General features: G+C 28.7%; 1 pseudogene; it reads left to right on the plus strand.

Moving 5' to 3' along the window:
* Nucleotides 1-2,063: 2,063 nt before the first annotated feature.
* On the plus strand, nt 2,064-4,702 carry LOC111904905 (uncharacterized; annotated as a pseudogene).
* Nucleotides 4,703-7,506: the final 2,804 nt, after the last annotated feature.

Consider the following 7,506-nt stretch of genomic DNA (forward strand, 5'->3'; position numbering starts at 1 on the left):
TGCATGGCTGATAGAGATCATAAGAACTAGAGAATTGAGAATTACAGTCGGAAGATGAGAATTTGCATTAATACCATATTACGAGAGAATCATAGTTGGAAGGTGAGCATTTCATGTTAAACTAAGGCCCAGTTTGATAAACATCTTTAAATGTCCAAACAGATCTTTTTGGTTGAATGGACTGGAAAAAGTGTTTGATATGCACAAAAAATGGGTCTTTCCCGGTAAGATATGTCTTTTCCAAAAAGCTCCAAAACTGTATCTTTCTGGTTGAATAGGTTGTAAAGACAATTGTGCCCCCAAACCCTGCTTGTTTCTTTCTTGGATTGTTAGGATAAGTCAGAAGAAGATCAACCGAGAGCAATGTTCTAAAAGGCGCGCCATGGCGTGAGGCGTGGCTTCGCCGTTACGAAAAGCTTCATAACGTTGTTGTTAGGCGTGACGCGTGATATGGCGCGCCATGGTGCGTTATGGCGTGTTATGGCGCGTGTTTTTTCGTTTGAGACACAGTTTTTTGCTCTTTGTTATGTCTTTTCAAATCGGAGATACAAGTATTGTGGTTTTTGTTAACTTTTTGTTATTAGTTATTGATCTAACACTTCTAAAAAGTATTTATATTTAATATAAATTTATATTGATATGGTAATATAATTTTAAATTAATATAAAATCACCGCCTTACATCACGCCTTCAAAAACGCCATGGCTCGTTAAGCTTGAGGCTTGGCCTTGCCGTCACGCCACGCCTCACGCTATTTAGAACATTGACCGAGAGTCCCCGACTTTCATATGCTCTTTATAAAGTAGTTTGAGGGTCTTAATTCTTTTAAATAATTTTTTAATTTCTTTTTTTATTAGATTATTACTTTTTATTGGATTATTATATATTAATAAATATTATTTTTTATATATAATATTTATGTATTAATTACTATTATTTTATTAAATTATTAATTTCTTTTAGATTATTTTTTTACGGATTAATTCTTTTTATTAGACTATTATAAATTAATAAATATTATTTATAAATATATAATATTTATATATTAATGAATATTATTTTTTTGGATTATTAATTTCTTTTTCTTAATTTTTTAATTCATTTTTGTTGGATTAATTTTTTTGACAACACCACCATCATCTTAAAGAATAACAACGTAAAATAAACTTGAAAAAAAATCACATGTTGATTTATAAAAAAATTAAAATACTAGAAAAAATAAAAACGTAACATCAAAAAAAAAATAAACTTAAAACTTAATCAACATTTTACTTATTATTGTGTAATTTTGATTTTGTATGTCAATTTGTATATTTTTATAATTATTCAACTACTTCGTTCATCACAGTATATAACAACATGGTAATATTGTCATTTTGCATCATTCAACACAGTCAATCAGATGTACAATCAAACAACATGGTTTCTTTTCCGGTCAGAAAACTTTTCTATACAACACTTTCCAAGACAACACTTTCCCGGACCTAAACTATTAAATGAAACCTAAGGCTATTACAACTTTATACGTGTCTAATTACATAACAAAGAATGTACAAATCATTAAATTACATAAAAGCCCTTGTTTGGGTTAAATGACTATAATGCCCTCTCCTTCCATGAGAAAATCGGGTAAAAAGAAGATATTGACATGGCATACATTTCAAAACCACCACATTTTTCATCAAATATCTATATTTTTCTAAATAACTCTAAAGAAATCCATCCTTTCATTGAAAATGATGTTGAAACATTTAACATTCAATCGATACCTTGCATCTAATATTGAGTAATGCTGAAACGAAAATGAAGTTGTTGCATTAAAGGATATGGAAAAGGTAGTGTAGTTAGTAGTCGGTTTGAAAATGCAAGTTGGAAGTAAATAATTGAAGGTGGGTGTGTCGTCAAAGAAATGAGGTGTCTAGCTACATGATTCAAGACATCACCCTTATTTATCTTCCTCCCCCAACTACTCTCTCTCTCTCTCTCTCTCTCTCTCTCTCTCTCTCTATATATATATATATATATATATATATATATATATATATATATATATATATATATATATATATATATATATACTCTCTTAGGGTTTCCCCATCTTATTCCTTCATCTCTCTCTCAATCTCACTCTTTCTTTCTATGTGGATCTCTCTCTTCTTTCCACAGATACATATATCTTTATCTCTCTATGTGGCACGAGATTGTGGTATGAGAAAGGAAAAACTTAAGATACAAGCAGTGGTTTGTGGGGGATGTTGGCTGGCTCGATGCATTCACTTGCAGGAGAAAAAACTCCGCTCACTTTCACTATAAATTTCTGCAGAAAATGTGACGGCATCGGACCAGGCTTCATTCCTTTCAAACCCCTTTGCTATAATTCATCTATCCTCATCCGTGCTATAAGATGTTATTTTTTATTTATGCTTAGCGTGAGTTTGTGAGAGTTGTGCTATTTTACATGGACCTTCTTGCTCTTTAGTGGTGTTCTCTATTACTATATTAGTATGGTTTTAGTCGTTAAAGTTGTTGTTGTTGGGGTAGGGATTAGGTTTCTTCCGATTGAAATATGCAGTTATTTGGAGTTGGGACAGTTTAAGTACAACTTCATGATGAGTTTCATTATACGCAAAATAGTCTAAGGAGATGCACAATCATTTCCTAATCATTGAAACAGGGTAGGTTTTTTAAGATATTAACATCTTAGATCCATGCTTTTCCATTAATTGTTAAAGATATGTCATCTACCTTTTTTGTCCATTGAATAATACCCAGTTTTAACATTTAAACTAATTAAAACGTTTACCTCATCAAACAAGATCTTAATCGTTTCCAAAAACCCTAGATCCATGTTGTTCTAGTGAGTTCAGCCGTGTCAGTCTCTAACTGAGATGCAAAGGACATTATTGCCAGCATATTGTTTTCTCATATAAGGAAAATACAAATACACCAAAATCCACCGCGAATCCTGTTAGTAACAGAGTTTCAAATCTCCATGGGACGCTCTAGTTTTATTTTTATTTTATTTATTTATTATTATTTTTTTTTAGAAACTCAGTTTAATGCCAACTTATAAACATATAACGACACCAAGGTAGATGCCAATTTCTAAATGAAGATTCTTTCTTGAATACCAAAAAAACTCTTAAACAATGAATTAATATCTTTATGTGTCTGTCTTTATTTATTAATAAGATTCGTTATTTTTTTTTTAATGTAATTCCAATATGATCCGTCCACATACTATAGATGATCTGTTGTAAATTTTCAATGACAAATCTTCATAAATTGTCATTATGGTTTTTCAAAATATCAGTTTCATCATTAATTTTTTTATGTGCAAGATCTTAATGGTTTCAATTTCTATGGTGGTCTTTCACTTATATAAAAAAAAAATAAAAAAAATAAAACAATAAAAAAAACCTTGTATACCCTGTCTTTTTAGTTTCTATTTTCTTTATATAAATTATAATTAAAAATAAATAAGAAATTTACCACAACTCAATACGTCTTTGTCTTTCTCTCCATACTATTGTCTATCCTAAATCTTGAAGGTATCCCTTTCATGTCATTAAAAATTGGATTGTCTCTACCATTCACATCCTTCTCCGCTCCTTTGACCACAAACTACCTCTCCGGAAGATCAATTTTGAAATGCTTAGATTCAAAAACCGATCTTCACGAAGACACAAATCTATCAGGCCCTATTTTGTTCATCATTGCATTCAAATTGTTTCAATTGCTTCCCGGAAGTTGCATTGCATTCTGGGAGTATCTTCGGGTTACTGCATGCTTCCCTTCCTTTTTTTTTATTGGCACTTGTGCTATTTGTTCCCCAAGGACAGGTGTTGATTTTTGTGACGACAGTGATTTTCGTGTCATAGGGACAAGTTTATGCACCGGTTTGTTTGTGGAGATGGCTTCTTGAGGTGATGAACATCATGATCCCATTAAGTATGCTTGCTTCTTGATCTACATGCTTTTTTCGTTGTTGGTTGTATTTTGACAGTGTTGTAATTGAAAAACCCACTGAAGAGAGGGTTTAGGAGTTATGTGGCCATCTCTAGATCGTGATGGGGTCTAGAAAACGGGGGTGGTCGGAGTTGGTGCTGAAGATGTTGTGTCTTCACTTCCAGTTCACCAATTTAATAAAGGGGAATGGGTTAGATGAGTAAGGGATGGAGGGGGTTACGTCTTTGTAATAAAAAATGGTTTAAAATTATAAAATAAAATTGAAAGGATATAGAATTCTTTTTACGGGATGAAAGATAGAAATTGAAATCACAAATACTTTTTTTATTAGACCCAAAAAAAGTTAAAAACTAAGCTTAATATTATGAAAATTATAGAGACCATTTATGAAAGATTTGTTTTTTTTTCAAATGACCTTTATGTAAAAATATTTTAAGGAGGTAATGACATTTTAAGAGTTTCTTTAGCAAAGATTATGCGGTAAAGATTGGTGATTTATGTTAGGCTTGAAGTTTTAAATGCTGGATATAAGGAGTCATGAGCACATCTTATACGGGAACTTGTTAACAACATACCTAGCTATGGTTATCCCTTCACTGTTTCACTCTGACCGACCTTTTTGTTGATCTACTGTTCCTTTACCCCCCACCGGATCCAAATTCCAAAACTCCATTGACCATCTTGATTTTTGGAATGCATAAAAGGCCAATAACTTTTCTTACTGTAGTCCTTGATTCCCTCATTTTCATTTTTCATTTATTCGTTTGACTTCTTTCAAAAAACATGTTTGCCAAAAAACCTTTTGATACTAAAAGGCCAATAACCTCTCTCTCTCTCTCTCTCTCTCTCTCTCTCTCTCTCTCTCTCTCTCTCTCTCTCTCTCTCTCTCTCTCTCTCTCTCTCTCTCTCTCTCTCTCTCTCTCTCTCTCTCTATATATATATATATATATATATATATATATATATATATATATATATATATATATATATATATATATATATATATATATATATAATTCAGAAAAAAATAAAAGGTTGAGAAAGAGAAATTTTTCTCAATCAATCGTATTTATATATGTAAAATACATTTAGATTAAGTCATTAAGAGTACATCGCTCTTTTTGATTGTTCATCTGTTCTTCATCAACATCCTCTCTTCTTCATGAACATCATATGTTCTACCACTTGTTTGCTATCAACGTCATCTGTTTACAAAAAAAAAAAGGATCAACACTTCATAAAAACATCAATTCTTCATCAAAAATCTTCGTTTATTCATCAAAATCTTGTGATTCATCATCAAAAGCATTTATTCATACTACTAAGTTAACTGTAAATCATCATTCATTCTTGTCCGGTTTCGTTGACATCAAGCAAAATTGTTACAAATAATCAATATTTATCGATGTCATATCATTTAGCAATCACCAGCCATCGAAACTTCATCAAAAGAACCTTCACTTATATCAAACAAAAGATAACAATTGAAAGTTCATCAACTTAAGCATATATTTGAAGAATTTTAAAAAAAATCGTTTTTTAAGTTTGAAAATTTTCGCATTTCATACATTTTTTTTCATAATTCTTGATCAAACCTATTGATTATTGATCGATTTTGATAGGATTTGATTTGTCTTGTAATTATTGGCTTCAATTGTTAATTTTTACCATAATTATATAAGTTAATTTATTTGCACGCCAACTGTTCGAAAAAATTCATAAACTAAATATGTCACGTAATATGCACAAGTGAATATGACTTTACACGAGAATCAATGTATGTATTTTAAAAACACAGAGCAAAATTTGTAATTCATATGTGAATAGCAAATAAAAATTATATTCACATGATTATATGTAATATTCACAAAAGAATATTGGTAATATTCATAAATGATTAAATATTTTTTTTTTCGGAAAATAAAAAGAAAAAACGTTTTTTTGAGATCCTAAGCAAGTTGGCAATTCATATGTGAATAACATATAAGAATTTTATCCACATGTGAATATATGTAGTATTCATAAATGAATATATGTAATAATCAAATGTGAATATGTATATATATATATATATATATATATATATATATATATATATATATATATATATATATATATATATGCACTATTCATAAATAAATAAAACTATCAATAAAACCGAAAACTACAAAATATATAAAATTAAAGATAATATATGATATGAATATATATTTATTCGCATACAACTAATCTTTTTATGGTTAATAAAATAATCATATAAGCATATTTTTTTATTAATGTTATATTCATTTGTGAATAAATGATACATTTTTTTCGGAAAATTATAAAAAAAGAAAAACATCATTTTGATTCTCTAAACAATCCCGAATGGCCGAAAAACAAAGTACGTCACGTCGAAGCAGTGAGTTTATTAAATCGCACCATTTTACATCAAATATGAGAATTTTGAATTTCGTCAAATTATGAGACTAAGCTTCATTGCATTATTTTTTTATGATGTAACTAAATTTTCATTCCTACTAGTGATGATATCATTATAACATGTTATTTTCTTCGTATATGAATAAACTTTATAAATCATTACGATATATTTAAGGATGATGTTACTAACTTATATCCTAATAGTGAACACATGATTATAATATGTTATTTTTATTTATCTGAATAAACTATAGATGTTGATTTATTCATTTGTGAATACAACCTTTATATATATAAATAAATAATACACTATAAGAATTGATTCGTGAATAGTTTTTTTATATTGTAACAATAGTATTTTACATGAAAATTCAACATTATACTAAGACACAACATTGTATTGGTTAATGAATATCATTCGTATTTGAATTTAACGTGATCAAAATAAAAAATATATTAAATTGTATAACATTTACACATAAATATAAAAATATATTGTCTGTGTCAACAATATATTCTCAATTATGCCAACCAATCATCAAACATTGGGATGTGAACCAACCATTGATTGAATGTTATTCATTTATTGAGTTATAATCATTCCTTACAAACATGTGAATACACATTAAAAATGTTAATAAAAATATATTGTTAGTTCATAATAATAGGGATTTATCACATGGTATGTTCACACATGATGGTATAATCATATGTGAGTATTGTATGGTATATGTTGTTTATATTGTATATTCATATGTGATATTACATAGTATATCCACGTATGAATATTACATGACATATTCACATATAAATATTATATGGTAGATTCACATGTGGATATTATATGTTATATTTACTGGGAAATATTATACATTATAGTCATATCTGAATATTTCATGGTACATTTATTTATGAATATTATACAGTATATTCACATATGAATATTACACAATATATTCGCATATGAATATTATATAGTATATTCACTTGTGAATATGATACAATATATTCATATTTAAATATTAGACGATGCTTTCACTTGTGAATATTACTTAGTATATTCACTTGTGAATTTTAGATGATATATTCACTTATGAATATTAGATGGTATCGTCA

Source organism: Lactuca sativa, chromosome 7 (genome assembly GCF_002870075.4).
Source record: "Lactuca sativa cultivar Salinas chromosome 7, Lsat_Salinas_v11, whole genome shotgun sequence".
Taxonomy (NCBI): Eukaryota; Viridiplantae; Streptophyta; class Magnoliopsida; order Asterales; family Asteraceae; genus Lactuca; species Lactuca sativa.